Source organism: Anomaloglossus baeobatrachus, unplaced genomic scaffold (genome assembly GCF_048569485.1).
Source record: "Anomaloglossus baeobatrachus isolate aAnoBae1 unplaced genomic scaffold, aAnoBae1.hap1 Scaffold_164, whole genome shotgun sequence".
NCBI lineage: Eukaryota > Metazoa > Chordata > Amphibia > Anura > Aromobatidae > Anomaloglossus > Anomaloglossus baeobatrachus.
The window spans coordinates 298891-319075 of record NW_027441934.1 but is presented as its reverse complement, the minus strand read 5'-3'; positions in this window follow the sequence as shown (position 1 = coordinate 319075).

The window sequence follows — 20185 nt, the reverse complement described above, 5'->3', positions numbered from 1 at the left end:
CTGTCTCACTTTCAGGCTGCTGTGATGGGAAGACTGCAGTCTCACTTTCTGGCTGTTGTGATGGGATGACAGCAGTCTCACTTTCTGGTTGCTATGATTTGATGATGGCAGTCTCACTTTCTGGCTGATGTGATGGGATGACTGCAGTCTTACTATCTGGCTGCTGTGATGTGATGACGTAAGTCACACTTTCTGGCTGCTGTGATGGAATGATGACAGTCTCACTTTCTGGCTGCTGTGATGGAATGACGACAGTTTCATTTTCAGGCTGATTTGATTGGATAATGGCAGTCTCACTTTCTGGCTGCTGTGATGGGCTTATGGCAGTTTCACTTTCTGGCTGCTGTGATGGGATGATGGCTGTCTCACTTTCTGGCTGCTGTATTGGGATGACGGCAGTCTCATTTTCTGGCTGCTGTGATGGAATGACGACCGTCTCATTTTTGTGGCTGCTGTGATGGGATGACGGCAGTCTCATTTTCTGGCTGATGTGAAGGGATGACGGCAGTCTCACTTTTTGGCTGCTGTGATGAGATGACGGAAGTCTCACTTTCTGACTGCTGTGATGGGATGACTGCAGTCTCACTTTCTGGCTGCTGTGAAGGAATGTCGACAGTCTTTATTTCTGGGTGTTGTGGTGGAATGACGAAAGTCTCACTTTCTGGCTGCTGTGATGAAATGTCGACAGTCTCAATTTCTGGCTGCTGTGATGGGATGACGGCAGTCTCATTTTATGGCTGCTGTGATGGGACGACGGCACTCTCACTTTCTGGCTGCTGTGATGGGATGATGGCAGTCTCACTTTCTGTCTGCTGTGATGGGATGATGTTAGTCTCACTTTCTGGCTGCTGTGATGGGATGACAGCAGTCTCACTTTCCGTCTGCTGTGATGGGATGATGGCAGTCTCACTTCCTGGCTGCTGTGATGGGATGACCGTAGTCTCATTTTCTGGCTGCTGTGATGGGATGATGGCAGTCTCACTTTCTGGCTGCTGTGATGGGATGACGGCAGTCTCACTATCTGGCTGCTGTGATGGGATGACTGCAGTCTCTCTTTCTGACTGCTGTGATGGGATGACGGCAGTCTCATTTTCTGGCTGTTGTGATGGGATGACTGCTATCTCACTTTCTGGCTGTTGTGATGGGATTACTGCTGTCTCACTTTCTGGCTGTTGTGATGAGATGATGGCAGTTTCACTTTCTGGCTGCTGTGGTGGGATGGCAGAAGTCTCACTTTTTTGGCTGCTGTGCTGGGATAACGGTAGTCTCAATTTCAAGCTGTTGGGATGGGATGACGGCAATCTCACTTATTGGCTGCTGTGGAGGGATGGCGGAAGATTCACTTAGTAGCTTCTCTGATGGGATAACGGCAGTGTCACTTTCTGGCTGCTGTGATGGGATGACTGCAGTCTAAATTTCTGGCTGTTGGGATGGGATGACAGCAGTCTCACTTTCTGGCTGCTGTGATGGGATGATGGCAGTCTCACTTTCTGGCTGCTGTGATGGGATAACGGTAGTCTCAGTTTCAAGCTGTTGGGATGGGATGACGGCAGTCTCACTTTCTGGCTGTTGTGATGGGATGACGGCAGTCTCACTTTCTGGCTGCTGTGATGGGATGACGGCAGTCTCACTTTCCGTCTGCTGTGATGGGATGATGGAAGTCTCACTTCGAGGCTGCTGTGATGGGTTGATGGCAGTCTCACTTCCTGGCTGTTGTGTTGGGATGACGGTAGTATCACTTTCTGGCTGCTGTGATGGGATGACTGCAGTCTCACTTTCTGGCTGCTGTGATGGAATGACAACAGTCTAATTTTCTAGCTGATGTGATGGGATGATGGCAGTCTCACTTTCTGTCTGCTGTAGTGGGATGATGGCTGTCTCACTTTCTGGCTGCTGTGATGGGAAGACTGCAGTCTCACTTTCTGGCTGCTGTGATGGGATGATGGCAGTCTCACTTTCTGGCTGCTGTGATGGGCTGATGGCAGTTTCACTTTCTGGCTGCTGTGATGGGATGATGGCTGTCTCACTTTCTGTCTGCTGTGATGGGATGACGGCAGTCTCTCTTTCTGGCTGTTGTGATGAAATGATGACTGTCTCATTTTTGTGGCTGCTGGGATGGGATGACGGCAGTCTCATTTTCTGGCTGATGTGAAGGGATGACGGCAGTCTCACTTTTTGGCTGCTGTGATGGGATGATGGCAGTCTCACTTTCTGACTGCTGTGATGAGATGACGGCAGTCTCACTTTCTGACTGCTGTGATGGGATGACTGCAGTCTCACTTTCTGGCTGCTGTGATGATATGTCGACAGTCTAAATTTCTGGCTGTTGTGGTGGAATGACGAAAGTCTCACTTTCTGGCTGCTGTGATGGGTCAATGGCAGTCTCATTTTCTGGCTGCTGTGATGGAATGACGACAGTCTTACTTTCTGGCTGCTGTGATAGAATGACGACAGTCTCATTTTCTGGATGATGTGATGGGACGACGGCACTCTCACTTTCTGGCTGCTGTGATGGGATGACAGCAGTCTCATTTTCTGGCATCTGTGATGGGATGATGGTAGTCTCACTTTCTGGCTGCTGTGATGGGATGACGGCAGTCTCACTATCTGGCTGCTGTGATGGGATGACTGCAGTCTCCCTTTCTGACTGCTGTGATGAAATGACGGCAGTCTCATTTTCTGGCTTTTGTGATGGGATGACTGCTGTTTCACTTTCTGACTGTTGTGATGAGATGATGGCAGTCTTACTTTCTGGCTGCTGTTGTTACGGGGGGACCGGCAGATTAGGACCAGGGGTATATATCCCAATCGCCAGTCGGGGCCCACCGTGCTCCAAATGGTAATGGAGCTGCTGGCACCCTTTGGGTTAGGCGGAGACTATAGAGCTGGATGGCTCTGAGATAACTCAAGAAACCGGTCACGTGTGTAGGGACACGTCAGACCGGACGACAACCCAGTTAGCGTTTTGGTGGAGCGGACGCTACTCCGACCACGTGTGTAACAACACGTCAGGCCGGATTGTAACTAGTTAGCGTTGACCGAAAAGACCGCTGCGACAGCGCCCTGTCGGCCACGTGTGTAAGACACGTCAGGCTGAGTGGTCCTCCGATTAGCGTTTCTGGCCACCACTCGACTGGCAACGTGTGTAAAGGACACGTCAGACCAGGTAGTCACACCAGTAGCATTTGACTGGGAAGCCGAGGAGGATAATACGGTTCACACACCCAATCCAGGAACACCCTGTTAACTTCACAGGGGTTCTGGGGTGTGCTGTCCGTGCGCGTAGAGGGCACAACTAGACAGGTGGTGCATCAGGTACACTGTCCGTGTGCGTAGAGGGCACTCTCGGACAGGTGACGCAACAGGTATTCTGTCCGTGTGCTTAGGAGGCACAACTGGACAGGTGACGCAGCAGCCGCAGCCCATTTAACGCCACTTGACTGCTCTAGCACAACAGGCACGGTAGCAAGGAAGCACGGCGCCTGACCCTCATGTGCTGAGCCACGAATCTTGTCGTGACAGGCACCATTCGCCTAGCTCTACCTACCGCTTCCAACAAGGCTTATGCCACCAAGAACTCTAAATGAAGACTGCGCGCCTCCATGTTGTGTCCAGCCCCTTTTATAACCTGGGTCCGCCCCAAACCCAGGGTGGAACCACCAAGGTCCAATAGCAGAGTGCCATGTCATCAGTGACGTCACATGCGACCTATCCGGAACCGCCACGTCATTGATGACCTCATGGCAGCCACGCCCCAAACACTTCATTAGTCATCGTCTAACGACCAATGGTGAGGTGCCAGATCATAGGGGCGGGCCTCTGCGAGCCAGTCCGGAGTTGCCACGTCATCAGGACACCTGACACCCTCTGCCCTATCAGGGCCTGCCACCTCACGGACATGCTCAGTGCGATCCAGACCTAGCCTCTGATGCACTAAGTGCCTGGGCATGCTCAGTAGCCTGAGCAACAGGCTCAGAAAGCAGACTATCAGTTTGAGCATGCTCAGTAGGCACATCCCAGAACTTAGACACAGCACGAAGTCCAAGTACCTGTGCAAAGAGGCTGTTAGGGTTAATTGTGGGAGCATGCTCAGTAGCCTAACCTGAGGACTTAGTCTCAGACATAACACAATCAGGCTGAGCATGCTCACTAGGCAAAACACCGGGCTTAGACTCTGGCTGGGGAAAATCGGAGCACGCATGTGCACTAGCCACCTCTCCACACTTAGACGTGGTGGAAGGAGCAGCCAACTGGACTACCCGAGGCACGGCCAAGAACGGCAGTCGGCGCCTGGGTGCAACAGGAACCGCAGCTGGCTGCTTGCGGCTATGGCGCCGCCGGTTCGTAACAGCTGTGGTGGGAAGTCTCACTTAATGGCTTCTGTGATGGGATGACGGCAGTCTCATTTTCTAGCTGCTGTGATGGGATTACGGCAGTCTCACTTTCTGGCTGCTGTGATTGGATGACGTTAGTCTCGCTTTATGGCTCCTGAGTTGGGATGACGACAGTCCCACTTTCCATCTGCTGTGATGGGATGATGGCAGTCTCACTTCGAGGCTGCTGTGATGGGATGATGGCAGTCTCACTTCCTTTCTCCAGTGATGGGATGACGGTAGTCTCACTTTCTGGCTGCTGTGATGGGCTGACTGCAGTCTCACTTTCTGGCTGCTGTGATGGAATGACGACAGTCTAATTTTCTAGCTGATGTGATGGGATGATGGCAGTCTCACTTCCTGGCTGCTGTGATGGGCTGATGGCAGTTTCACTTTCTGGCTGCTGTGATGGGATGATTGCTGTCCCACTTTCTGGCTGCTGTGATGGGATGACGGCAGTCTCACGTTCTGGCTGCTGTGATGGGCTGACGGCAGTCTCACTTTCTGGCAGTTGTGATGGAATGACGACAGTCTCATTTTCTGGCTGCTGTGATGGAATGATGACAGTTTCACTTTCTGGCTGCTGTGATGGAATGACGACAGTCTAATTTTCTAGCTGATGTGATGTAATGATGGCAGTCTCACTTTCTGTCTGCTGTGATGGGATGATGCCTGTCTCACTTTCTGGCTGCTGTGATGCGAAGACTGCAGTCTCACTTTCTGGCTGCTGTGATGGGATGACAGCAGTCTCACTTTCTGGCTGCTATGATGGGATGATGGCAGTCTCACTTTCTAACTGCTGTGATGGGATGACTGCAGTCTCACTATCTGGCTGCTGTGATGGGATGACGGAAGTCCCACTTTCTGGCTGCTGTGATGGAATGACGACAGTCTCACTTTCTGGCTGCTGTGATGGAATGACGGCAGTCTCACTTTCTGGCTGCTGTGATGGGCTGATGGCAGTTTCACTTTCTGGCTGCTGTAATGGGATGATGGCTGTCTCACTTTCTGGCTGCTGTGATGGGATGACGGCAGTCTCACTTTCTGGCTGCTGTGATAGAATTACGACTGTCTCATTTTTGTGGCTACTGTGATGGGATGATGGCTGTCTCATTTTCTGGCTGATGTGAAGGGATGACGGCAGTCTCACTTTTGGCTGATGTGATGGGATGACGACAGTCTTACTTTCTGGCTGCTGTGATGAGATGGCGGCAGTCTCACTTTCTGGCTGCTGTGATGGGCTGATGGCAGTTTCACTTTCTGGCTGCTGTAATGACATGATGGCTGTCTCACTTTCTGGCTGCTGTGATGGGATGACGGCAGTCTCACTTTCTGGTTGCTGTGATAGAATGACGACAGTCTCATTTTCTGGCTGATGTGATGGGATGACAGCAGTCTCATTTTCTGGCTGCTGTGATGGGATGACGGCAGTCTCGTTTTCTGACTGCCGTGATGGTTTAACGGCAGTCTCACTTTCTGTCTACTGTGATCGGATGACGGCGGTTACACTTTATGGCTGCTGTGATGGGATCACGGCAGTTTCATTTTCTAGCTGCTGTGATGGGATGACGGCAGTTTCTCTTTCTGTCTACTGTGATGGGATGAGGGCAGTGTCACTTTCTGGCTGCTGTGATGGGATGACGGCAGTCTCATTTTCTGGCTGCTGTGATGGGATGACGGCAGAAACACACTTTCTGGCTGCTGTGATGGGATATTTGCAGTATCACTTTCTGACTGCTGTGATGGGATGACGGCAGTTTCCCTTTCTGGCTGCTGTGATGGGATGACAGCAGTCTCAATTTCCAGCTGCTGTGATGGGATTATGGCAGTCTCACTTCCTGGCTGCTGTGATTGGATGACGACAGTCTTACTTTCTGGCTGCTGTGATGAGATGATGGCAGTCTCACTTTCCGACTGCTGTGATGGGATGACTGCAGTCTCACTTTCTGGCTGCTGTGATGGTATGACGGCAGTCTCACTTTCTGGCTGCTGTGATGGGATGACAGCAGTCTCACTTTCCGGCTGCTGTGATGGGATGATGGCAGTTTAACTTTCTGGCTGCTGTGATGGGATGACGACAGTCTCATTTTCCGGCTGCTGTGATGGGATGACGGCAGTCTCACTTTCTGGCTGCTGTGATGGGATATTTGCAGTCTCACTTTCTGACTGCTGTGATGGGATGACGGCAGTCTCCCTTTATGGCTGCTGTGATGGGATGACAGCAGTCTCACTTTCCAGCTGCTGTGATGGGATGATGGCAGTCTCACTTCCTGGCTGCTGTGATGGGATGACGGCAGTCTCACTTTCTGGCTGCTGTGATGAGATGAAGGCAGTCTCACTTTCTGGCTGCTGTGATGGCATGATGGCAGTCTCACTTTCTGGCTGCTCTGATGGAATGACGACAGTCTCATTTTCTGGCTGATTTGATGGGATGACGGCAGTCTCACTTTCTGGCTGCTGTAAATGACTGATGGCAGTTTCACTTTCTGGCTGCTGTGATGGGATGACGGCAGCCTCACTTTCTGGCTGCGGTGATGGAATGACGACTGTCTAATTTTTGTGGCTGTTGTGATGGGATGACGGCAGTCTCATTTTCTGGCTGTTGTGATGGGATGACTGCAGTCTCACTTTCTGGCTGTTGTGATGGGATGACTGCAGTCTCACTTTCTGGCTGCTGTGATACGGTAAGAGTAGTCTTTGTGATGGGATGACAGCAGTCTCACTTTCTGGAAGCTGTGATGGGATGACGTCAGTCTCACTTTCTGGCTGCTGTGATGGGATGACTGCAGTCTCACGTTCTGGCTGTTGTGATGGGCTGACGGCAGTCTTACTTTCTGGCAGCTATGATGGAATAATGACAGTCTCACTTTCTGGCTGCTGTTATGGGATGACTGCAGTCTCAGTATCTGGCTGCTGTGATGGGATGACGGAAGTCACACTTTCTGGCTGCTGTGATGGAATGACGACAGTCTCACTTTCTGGCAGCTGTGATGGAATGACGACAGTCTCATTTTTTGGCTGATTTAATGGGATGACGGCAGTCTCATTTTCTGGCTGATGTGAAGGGATTACGGCAGTCTCACTTTTTGGCTGCTGTGATGAAATGATGGCAGTATCACTTTCTGACTGCTGTGATGGGATGACTGCAGTCTCACTTTCTGGATGCTGTGATGGAATGTCGACTGTCTCAATTTCTGGCTGTTGTGGTGGAATGACGAAAGTCTCACTTTCTGGCTGCTGTGATGGAATGTCGACAGTCTCAATTTCTGGCTGTTGTGGTGGAATGACGAAAGACTCACTTTCTGGCTGCTGTGATGGGATGACGGCAGTCTCATTTTCTGGCTCCTGTGATGGAATGATGACAGTCTTACTTTCTGGTTGCTGTGATAGAATGACGACAGTCTCATTTTCTGGCTGATGTGATGGGATGACAGCAGTCTCATTTTCTGGCTGCTGTGATGGGATGACGGCAGTCTCGTTTTCTGACTGCCGTGATGGTTTAACGGCAGTCTCACTTTCTGTCTACTGTGATCGGATGACGGCGGTTACACTTTATGGCTGCTGTGATGGGATCATGGCAGTTTCATTTTCTAGCTGCTGTGATGGGATGACGGCAGTTTCTCTTTCTGTCTACTGTAATGGGATGACGGCAGTCTCACTTTCTGGCTGCTGTGATGGGATGACAGCAGTCTCACTTTCCGGCTGCTGTGATGGGATGATGGCAGTTTAACTTTCTGGCTGCTGTGATGGGATGACGACAGTCTCATTTTCCGGCTGCTGTGATGGGATGACGGCAGTCTCACTTTCTGGCTGCTGTGATGGGATATTTGCAGTCTCACTTTCTGACTGCTGTGATGGGATGACGGCAGTCTCCCTTTATGGCTGCTGTGATGGGATGACAGCAGTCTCACTTTCCAGCTGCTGTGATGGGATGATGGCAGTCTCACTTCCTGGCTGCTGTGATGGGATGACGGCAGTCTCACTTTCTGGCTGCTGTGATGAGATGAAGGCAGTCTCACTTTCTGGCTGCTGTGATGGCATGACGGCAGTCTCACTTTCTGGCTGCTCTGATGGAATGACGACAGTCTCATTTTCTGGCTGATTTGATGGGATGACGGCAGTCTCACTTTCTGGCTGCTGTAAATGACTGATGGCAGTTTCACTTTCTGGCTGCTGTGATGGGATGACGGCAGCCTCACTTTCTGGCTGCGGTGATGGAATGACGACTGTCTGATTTTTGTGGCTGTTGTGATGGGATGACGGCAGTCTCATTTTCTGGCTGTTGTGATGGGATGACTGCAGTCTCACTTTCTGGCTGTTGTGATGGGATGACTGCAGTCTCACTTTCTGGCTGCTGTGATACGGTAAGAGTAGTCTTTGTGATGGGATGACAGCAGTCTCACTTTCTGGAAGCTGTGATGGGATGACGTCAGTCTCACTTTCTGGCTGCTGTGATGGGATGACTGCAGTCTCACGTTCTGGCTGTTGTGATGGGCTGACGGCAGTCTTACTTTCTGGCAGCTATGATGGAATAATGACAGTCTCACTTTCTGGCTGCTGTTATGGGATGACTGCAGTCTCAGTATCTGGCTGCTGTGATGGGATGACGGAAGTCACACTTTCTGGCTGCTGTGATGGAATGACGACAGTCTCACTTTCTGGCAGCTGTGATGGAATGACGACAGTCTCATTTTTTGGCTGATTTAATGGGATGACGGCAGTCTCATTTTCTGGCTGATGTGAAGGGATTACGGCAGTCTCACTTTTTGGCTGCTGTGATGAAATGATGGCAGTATCACTTTCTGACTGCTGTGATGGGATGACTGCAGTCTCACTTTCTGGATGCTGTGATGGAATGTCGACAGTCTCAATTTCTGGCTGTTGTGGTGGAATGACGAAAGTCTCACTTTCTGGCTGCTGTGATGGAATGTCGACAGTCTCAATTTCTGGCTGTTGTGGTGGAATGACGAAAGACTTACTATCTGGCTGCTGTGATGGGATGACGGCAGTCTCATTTTCTGGCTCCTGTGATGGAATGATGACAGTCTTACTTTCTGGTTGCTGTGATAGAATGACGACAGTCTCATTTTCTGGCTGATGTGATGGGATGACAGCAGTCTCATTTTCTGGCTGCTGTGATGGGATGACGGCAGTCTCGTTTTCTGACTGCCGTGATGGTTTAACGGCAGTCTCACTTTCTGTCTACTGTGATCGGATGACGGCGGTTACACTTTATGGCTGCTGTGATGGAATCATGGCAGTTTCATTTTCTAGCTGCTGTGATGGGATGACGGCAGTTTCTCTTTCTGTCTACTGTGATGGGATGAGGGCAGTGTCACTTTCTGGCTGCTGTGATGGCATGACGGCAGTCTCACTTTCTGGCTGCTCTAATGGAATGACGACAGTCTCATTTTCTGGCTGATTTGATGGGATGACGGCAGTCTCACTTTCTGGCTGCTGTAAATGACTGATGGCAGTTTCACTTTCTGGCTGCTGTGATGGGATGACGGCAGCCTCACTTTCTGGCTGCGGTGATGGAATGACGACTGTCTGATTTTTGTGGCTGTTGTGATGGGATGACGGCAGTCTCATTTTCTGGCTGTTGTGATGGGATGACTGCAGTCTCACTTTATGGCTGTTGTGATGGGATGACTGCAGTCTCACTTTCTGGCTGCTGTGATACGGTAAGAGTAGTCTTTGTGATGGGATGACAGCAGTCTCACTTTCTGGAAGCTGTGATGGGATGACGTCAGTCTCACTTTCTGGCTGCTGTGATGGGATGACTGCAGTCTCACGTTCTGGCTGTTGTGATGGGCTGACGGCAGTCTTACTTTCTGGCAGCTATGATGGAATAATGACAGTCTCACTTTCTGGCTGCTGTTATGGGATGACTGCAGTCTCAGTATCTGGCTGCTGTGATGGGATGACGGAAGTCACACTTTCTGGCTGCTGTGATGGAATGACGACAGTCTCACTTTCTGGCAGCTGTGATGGAATGACGACAGTCTCATTTTTTGGCTGATTTAATGGGATGACGGCAGTCTCATTTTCTGGCTGATGTGAAGGGATTACGGCAGTCTCACTTTTTGGCTGCTGTGATGAAATGATGGCAGTATCACTTTCTGACTGCTGTGATGGGATGACTGCAGTCTCACTTTCTGGATGCTGTGATGGAATGTCGACAGTCTCAATTTCTGGCTGTTGTGGTGGAATGACGAAAGTCTCACTTTCTGGCTGCTGTGATGGAATGTCGACAGTCTCAATTTCTGGCTGTTGTGGTGGAATGACGAAAGACTCACTTTCTGGCTGCTGTGATGGGATGACGGCAGTCTCATTTTCTGGCTCCTGTGATGGAATGATGACAGTCTTACTTTCTGGTTGCTGTGATAGAATGACGACAGTCTCATTTTCTGGCTGATGTGATGGGATGACAGCAGTCTCATTTTCTGGCTGCTGTGATGGGATGACGGCAGTCTCGTTTTCTGACTGCCGTGATGGTTTAACGGCAGTCTCACTTTCTGTCTACTGTGATCGGATGACGGCGGTTACACTTTATGGCTGCTGTGATGGGATCATGGCAGTTTCATTTTCTAGCTGCTGTGATGGGATGACGGCAGTTTCTCTTTCTGTCTACTGTGATGGGATGAGGGCAGTGTCACTTTCTGGCTGCTGTGATGGGATGACGGCAGTCTCACTTTCTGGCTGCTGTGATGGGATGAAGGCAGTCTCACTTTGAGTCTGCTGTAATGGGACGATGGCAGCCGCACCTCCTGGCTGCTGTGATGGGATGACGGTAGTCTGACTTTCTGGCTGCTGTGTTGGGATGACTGCAGTCTCACTTTCTGGCTGCTGTGATGGAAAGACGACAGTCTAATTTTCTAGCTGATGTGATGGGATGATGGCAGTCTCACTTCCTGGCTGCTGTGATGGGCTGATGGCAGTTTCACTTTCTTGCTGCTGTGATGGGATGATTGCTGTCTCACTTTCTGGCTGCTGTGATGGGATGACAGCAGTCTCATTTTCTGGCTGCTGTGATGGGATGACGGCAGTCTCACTTTCTGGCTGCTGTGATGGTTTAACGGCAGTCTCACTTTCTGTCTCCTGTGATCGGATGACGGCGGTTACACTTTATGGCTGCTGTGATGGGATGACGGCAGTTTCATTTTCTAGCTGTTGTGATGGGATGACGGCAGTTTCACTTTCTTTCTACCGTGATGGGATGAGGGCAGTGTCACTTTCTGGCTGCTGTGATCGGATGACGGCTGTCTCACTTTCTGGCTGCTGTGATGGGATGAAGGCAGTCTCACTTCGAGTCTGCTGTGATGGGACGATGGCAGACGCACTTCCTGGCTGCTGTGATGGGATGACGGTAGTCTGACTTTCTGGCTGCTGTGATGGGATGACTGCAGTCTCACTTTCTGGCTGCTGTGATGGAATGACGAAAGTCTAATTTTCTAGCTGATGTGATGGGATGATGGCAGTCTCACTTCCTGGCTGCTGTGATGGGCTGATGGCAGTTTCACTTTCTTGCTGCTGTGATGGCATGATTGCTGTCTCACTTTCTGGCTGCTGTGATGGGATGACAGCAGTCTCACTTTCTGGCAGCTGTGTCGGAATGATGACAGTCTCACTTTCTGGCTGCTGGGATGGAATGACAACAGTCTCACTTTCTGGCTGCTGTGATGGAATGAGAACAGTCTAATTTTCTAGCTGATGTGATGGGATGATGGCAGTCTCACTTTCTGTCTGCTGTGATGGGATGATGGCTGTCTCACTTTCTGACTGCTGTGATGGGAAGACTGCAGTCTCACTATCTGGCTGTTGTGATGGGATGACAGCAGTCTCACTTTCTGGCTGCTTTGATGGGATGATGGCAGTCTCACTTTCTGGCTGCTGTAATGGGATTACTGCAGTCTCACTATCTGGCTGCTGTGATGGGATGACGTAAGTCACACTTTCTGGCTGCTGTGATAGAATGATGACAGTCTCACTTTCTGGCTGCTGTGATGGAATGACGACTGTCTCATTTTTGTGGCTGCTGTGATGGGATGACGGCAGTCTCATTTTCTGGCTGATGTTAAGAGATGACGGCAGTCTCACTTTTGGCTGATGTGATGGGATGACGACAGTCTTACTTTCTGGCTGCTGTGATGAGATGACGGCAGTCTCACTTTCTGACTGCTGTGATGGGATGACTGCAGTCTCAGTTTCTGGCTGCTGTGATGGAATGTCGACAGTCTCAATTTCTGGGTGTTGTGGTGGAATGACGAAAGTCTCACTTTCTGGCTGCTGTGATGAAATGTCGACAGTCTCAATTTCTGGCTGTTGTGGTGGAATGACGAAAGTCTCACTTTCTGGCTGCTGTGATGGGATGACGGCAGTCTCATTTTCTGGCTGCTGTGATGGGACGACGGCACTCTCACTTTCTGGCTGCTATGATGGAATGACAGTCTCATATTCTGGTTGATGTGATGAGATGACGGCAGTCTCACTTTCTTGCTGCTGTGATGGGATGACAGCAGTCTCACTTTCCGGCTGCTGTGATGGGATGATGGCAGTTTCACTTTCTGGCTGCTGTGATGGGATGACGACAGTCTCATTTTCTGGCTGCTGTGATGGGATGACGGCAGTCTCACTTTCTGGTTTTCTGTGATGGGATATTTGCAGTCTCACTTTCTGACTGCTGTGATGGGATGACGGCAGTCTCCCTTTCTGGCTGCTGTGATGGGATGACAGCAGTCTCACTTTCCAGCTGCTGTGATGGGATGATGGCAGTCTCAATTCCTGGCTGCTGTGATGTGATGACGGCAGTCTCACTTTCTGGCTGCTGTGATGAGATGAAGGCAGTCTCACTTTCTGGCTGCTGTGATGGCATGACGGCAGCTCACTTTCTGGCTGCTGTAATGGAATGACGACAGTCTCATTTTCTAGCTGATTTGATGGGATGACGGCAGTCTCACTTTCTGGCTGCTGTAATTGACTGATGGCAATTTCACTTTCTGGCTGCTGTGATGGGATGACGGCAGCCTCACTTTCTGGCTGCGGTGATGGAATGACGACTGTCTGATTTTTGTGGCTGCTGTGATGGGATGACGGCAGTCTCATTTTCTGGCTGTTGTTATGGGATGACTGCAGTCTCACTTTCTGGCTGTTGTGATGGGATGACTGCAGTCTCACTTTCTGGCTGCTGTGAATAGGTAAGAGTAGTCTCTGTGATGGGATGACAGCAGTCTCACTTTCTGGCTGCTGTGATGGGATGACGGCAGTGTCACTTTCTGGCTGCTGTGATGGGATGACTGCAGTCTCACGTTCTGGCTGTTGTGATGGGCTGACGGCAGTCTCACTTTCTGGCAGCTATGATGGAATAAAGACAGTCTCACTTCGAGGCTGCTGTGATGGGACGATGGCAGCCGCAATTCCTGGCTGCTGTGATGGGATGACGGTAGTCTGACTTTCTGGCTGCTGTGATGGGATGACTGCAGTCTCACTTTCTGGCTGCTGTGATGGAATGACGACAGTCTAATTTTGTAGCTGATGTGATGGGATGATGGCAGTCTCACTTCCTGGCTGCTGTGATGGGCTGATGGCAGTTTCACTTTCTTGCTGCTGTGATGGGATGATTGCTGTCTCACTTTCTGGCTGCTGTGATGGGATGATGCATGTCTCACTTTCTGGCTGCTGTGATGGGAAGACTGCAGTCTCACTTTCTGGCTGTTGTGATGGGATGACAGCAGTCTCACTTTCTGGCTGCTGTGATGGGATAACGGTAGTCTCAATTTCAAGCTGTTGGGATGGGATGACGGCAGTCTCACTTTCTGGCTGCTGTGATTTGATGACGGCAGTCTCACTTTCTGGTTGCTGTGATGGGATAACGGTAGTCTCAATTTCAAGCTGTTGGGATGGGATGACGGCAGTCTCACTTTCTGGCTGCTGTGATTTGATGACGGCAGTCTCACTTTCTGGGTGCTGTGATGGGATGATTTCTGTCTCACTTGCTGGCTGCTGTGATGGGATAATTGCTGTCTCACTTTCTGGCTGCTGTGATGGGATGACTGCAGTCTCACTTTCTGGCTGCTGTGATGGAATGATGACAGTCTAATTTTCTAGCTGATGTGATGGGATGATGGCAGTCTCACTTCCTGGCTGCTGTGATGGGCTGATGGCAGTTTCACTTTCTTGCTGCTGTGATGGGATGATTGCTGTCTCACTTTCTGGCTGCTGTGATGGGATGATGGATGTCTCACTTTCTGGCTGCTTTGATGGGAAGACTGCAGTCTCACTTTCTGGCTGTTGTGATGGGATGACAGCAGTCTCACTTTCTGGCTGCTATGATGAGATGATAGCAGTCTCACTTTCTGGCTGCTGTGATGGGATGACTGCAGTCTCACTATCTGGCTGCTGTGATGGGATGACGTAAGTCACAATTTCTGGCTGCTGTGACAGAATGATGACAGTCTCACTTTCTGGCTGCTGTGATGGAATGACGACTGTCTCATTTTTGTGGCTGCTGTGATGGGATGATGGAAGTCTCATTTTCTGGCTGATGTTAAGGGATGACGGCAGTCTCACTTTCTGGCTGCTGTGTTGGGATGACGGCAGTCTCACTTTCTGGCTGCTGTGATGAGATGACGGCAGTCTCACTTTCTGACTGCTGTGATGGAATGACTGCAGTCTCACTTTCTGGCTGCTTTGATGTTATATCAACAGTCTCAATTTCTGGGTGTTGTGGTGGAATGACGAAAGTCTCACTTTCTGGCTGCTGCGATGAAATGTCGACAGTCTCAATTTCTGGCTGTTGTGTTGGAATGACGAAAGTCTCACTTTCTGGCTGTTGTGATGGGATGATGGCAGTCTCATTTTCTGGCTGCTGTGATGGGACGACGGCACTCTCACTTTCTGGCTGCTGTGATGGGATGACGGCAGTTTCACTTTCTGTCTGCTGTGATGGGATGACGGCAGTCTCACTTTCTGGCTGCTGTGATGGGATGATGGCAGTCTCATTTTCTGGCTGCTGTGATAGGATGACGGCAGTCTCACTTTCTGGCTGCTGTAATGGGATGACGGCTGTCTCACTTTCCGTCTGCTGTGATGGGTGATGGCAGTCTCACTTCGAGGCTGCTGTGATGGGATGATGGCAGTCTCACTTCCTGGCTGCTGTGATGGATGACCATAGTCTCATTTTCTGGCTGCTGTGATGGGATGATGGCAGTCTCAATTTCTGGCTGCTGTGATTGGATGACGGCAGTCTCAATATCTGGCTGCTGTGATGGGATGACTGCAGTCTCATTTTCTGGCTGTTGTAATGGGATGACTGCTATCTCACTTTCTGGCTGTTGTGATGGGATGACTGCTGTCTCACTTTCTGGCTGCTGTGGTGGGATAACGGTAGTCGCAATTTCAAGCTGTTGGGATGGGATAATGGCAGTCTCACTTTTTGGCTGCTGTGATGGGATGACGGCAGTCTAATTTTCTAGCTGATGTAATGGGATGATGGCAGTCTCCCTTTCTGTCTGCTGTGATGGGAAGACTGCATTCTCACTTTCTGGCTGCTGTAATGGGATGACTGCAGTCTCACTTTCTGGCTGCTGTGGTAGCATGATGGCAGTCTCACTGTCTGGCTGCTGTGATGGGATGACGGCAGTCTAATTTTCTAGCTGATGTAATGGGAAGATGGCAGTCTCTCTTTCTGTCTGCTGTGATGGGATAATGGCTGTCTCACTTTCTGGCTGCTGTGATGGGAAGACTGCATTCTCACTTTCTGGCTGCTGTGATGGAATGACGACAGTCTCATTTTGTAACTGATTTGATGGGATGACGGCAGTCTCACATTCTGGCTGCTGTGATGGGCTGATGGCAGTTTCACTTTCTGGCTGCTGTGATGGGATGATTGCTGTCTCACTTTCTGGCTGCTGTGATGGGACGACGGCAGTCTCACTTTCTGGCTGCTGTGATGGGCTGATGGCAGTTTCACTTTCTGGCTGCTGTGATGGGATGATTGCTGTCTCACTTGCTGGCTGCTGTGATGGGATAATTGCTGTCTCACTTTCTGGCTGCTGTGATGGGATGACGGGAGTCTCACTTTCTGTCTGCTGTAACGGTATGACGACTGTCTCATTTTTGTGGCTGCTGTGATAGTAAGATGGCAGTCTCATTTTCTGGCTGATGTGAGGGGACGACGGCAGTCTCACTTTCTGGCTGCTGTGGTGGGATGGCGGAAGATTGACTTAGTAGCTTCTCTGATGGGATAACGGCAGTGTCGCTTTCTGGTTTCTGTGATGGGATGACTGCAGTCTAAATTTCTGGCTGTTGGGATGGGATGACGGCAGTCTCTTTTTCTGGCTGCTGTGATGGGATAACGGTAGTCTCAATTTCAAGCTGTTGGGATGGGATGACGGCAGTCTCACTTTCTGGCTGCTGTGATTTGATGACGGCAGTCTCACTTTCTGGCTGCTGTGATGGGATAACGGTAGTCTCAATTTCAAGCTGTTGGGATGGGATGACGGCAGTCTCACTTTCTGGCTGCTGTGATGGGATGACGGCAGTCCCACTTTCTGGCTGCTGTGATGGGATGACGACAGTCTCACATTCCGTCTGCTGTGATGGGACGATGGCAGTCGCAATTTCAAGCTGTTGGGATGGGATAACGGCAGTCTCACTTTTTGGCTGCTGTGATGGGATGACGGCAGTCTAATTTTCTAGCTGATGTAATGGGCAGATGGCAGTCTCCCTTTCTGTCTGCTGTGATGGGATGATGGCTGTCTCACTTTCTGGCTGCTGTGATGGGAAGACTGCATTCTCACTTTCTGGCTGCTGTGATGGGATGACGGCAGTCTCACTTTCTGGCTGCTGTGATGGGATGATGGCAGTCTCACTGTCTGGCTGCTGTGATGGGATGACGGCAGTCTAATTTTCTAGCTGATGTAATGGGAAGATGGCAGTCTCTCTTTCTGTCTGCTGTGATGGGATAATGGCTGTCTCACTTTCTGGCTGTTGTGATGGGAAGACTGCATTCTCACTTTCTGGCTGCTGTGATGGAATGACGACAGTCTCATTTTCTGACTGATTTGATGGGATGACGGCAGTCTCACATTCTGGCTGCTGTGATGGGCTGATGGCAGTTTCACTTTCTGGCTGCTGTGATGGGATGATTGCTGTCTCACTTTCTGGCTGCTGTGATGGGCTGATGGCAGTTTCACTTTCAGGCTGCTGTGATGGGATGATTGCTGTCTCACTTGCTGGCTGCTGTGATGGGATAATTGCTGTCTCACTTTCTGGCTGCTGTGATGGGATGACTGCAGTCTCACGTTCTGGCTGTTGTGATGGGCTGACGGCAGTCTCACTTTCTGGCAGCTATGATGGAATAATGACAGTCTCACTTCGAGGCTGCTGTGATGGGACGATGGCAGCCGCACTTCCTGGCTGCTGTGATGGGATGACGGTAGTCTGATTTTCTGGCTGCTGTGATGGGATGACTGCAGTCTCACTTTGTGGCTGCTGTGATGGAATGACGACAGTCTACTTTTCTAGCTGATGTGATGGGATGATGGCAGTCTCACTTCCTGGCTGCTGTGATGGGCTGATGGCAGTTTCACTTTCTTGCTGCTGTGATGGGATGATTGCTGTCTCACTTTATGGCTGCTGTGATGGGATGATGGATGTCTCACTTTCTGGCTGCTGTGATAGGAAGACTGCAGTCTCACTTTCTGGCTGTTGTGATGGGATGACAGCAGTCTCACGTTCTGGCTGCTATGATGAGATGATGGCAGTCTCACTTTCTGGCTGCTGTGATGGGATGACTGCAGTCTCACTATCTGGCTGCTGTGATGGGATGACAAAAGTCACACTTTCTGGCTGCTGTGACGGAATGATGACAGTCTCACTTTCTGGCTGCTGTGATGGTATGACGACTGTCTCATTTTTCTGGCTGCTGTGATGGGAAAACTGCATTCTCACTTTCTGGCTGTTGTGATGGGATGACGGCAGTCTCACTTTCTGGCTGCTGTGATGGGATGATGGCAGTCTCACTGTCTGGCTGCTGTGATGGGATGACGGCAGTCTAATTTTCTAGCTGATGTAATGGGAAGATGGCAGTCTCTCTTTCTGTCTGCTGTGATGGGATAATGGCTGTCTCACTTTCTGGCTGCTGTGATGGGAAGACTGCATTCTCACTTTCTGGCTGCTGTGATGGAATGACGACAGTCTCATTTTCTGACTGATTTGATGGGATGACGGCAGTCTCACATTCTGGCTGCTGTGATGGTCTGATGGCAGTTTCACTTTCTGGCTGCTGTGATGGGATGATTGCTGTCTCACTTTCTGGCTGCTGTGATGGGATGACGGCAGTCTCACTTTCTGGCTGCTGTGATGGGCTGATGGCAGTTTCACTTTCTGGCTGCTGTGATGGGATAATTGCTGTCTCACTTTCTGGCTGCTGTGATGGGATGACTGCAGTCTCACGTTCTGGCTATTGTGATGGGCTGACGGCAGTCTCACTTTCTGGCAGCTATGATGGAATAATGACAGTCTCACTTCGAGGCTGCTGTGATGGGACGATGGCAGCCACACTTCCTGGCTGCTGTGATGGGATGACGGTAGTCTGACTTTCTGGCTGCTGTGATGGGATGACTGCAGTTTCACTTTCTTGTTGCTGTGATGGGATGATTGCTGTCTCACTTTCTGGCTGCTGTGATGGGATGATGGATGTCTCACTTTCTGGCTGCTTTGATGGGAAGACTGCAGTCTCACTTTCTGGCTGTTGTGATGGGATGACAGCAGTCTCACTTTCTGGCTGCTATGATGAGATGATGGCAGTCTCACTTTCTGGCTGCTGTGATGGGATGACTGCAGTCTCACTATCTGGCTGCTGTGATGGGATGACGTAAGTCACAATTTCTGGCTGCTGTGACGGAATGATGACAGTCTCACTTTCTGGCTGCTGTGATGGAATGACGACTGTCTCATTTTTGTGGCTGCTGTGATGGGATGATGGAAGTCTCATTTTCTGGCTGATGTTAAGGGATGACGGCAGTCTCACTTTCTGGCTGCTGTGTTGGGATGACGGCAGTCTCACTTTCTGGCTGCTGTGATGAGATGACGGCAGTCTCACTTTCTGACTGCTGTGATGGAATGACTGCAGTCTCACTTTCTGGCTGCTGTGATGTTATATCAACAGTCTCAATTTCTGGCTGTTGTGTTGGAATGACGAAAGTCTCACTTTCTGGCTGTTGTGATGGGATGATGGCAGTCTCATTTTCTGGCTGCTGTGATGGGACGACAGCACTCTCACTTTCTGGCTGCTGTGATGGGATGACGGCAGTTTCACTTTCTGTCTGCTGTGATGGGATGACGGCAGTCTCACTTTCTGGCTGCTGTGATGGGATGATGGCAGTCTCATTTTCTGGCTGCTGTGATAGGATGACGGCAGTCTCACTTTCTGGCTGCTGTAATGGGATGACGGCTGTCTCACTTTCCGTCTGCTGTGATGGGTGATGGCAGTCTCACTTCGAGGCTGCTGTGATGGGATGATGGCAGTCTCACTTCCTGGCTGCTGTGATGGATGACCGTAGTCTCATTTTCTAGCTGCTGTGATGGGATGATGGCAGTCTCAATTTCTGGCTGCTGTGATGGGATGACGGCAGTCTCAATATCTGGCTGCTGTGATGGGATGACTGCAGTCTCATTTTCTGGCTGTTGTAATGGGATGACTGCTATCTCAATTTCTGGCTGTTGTGATGGGATGACTGCTGTCTCACTTTCTGGCTGCTGTGGTGGGATAACGGTAGTCGCAATTTCAAGCTGTTGGGATGGGATAA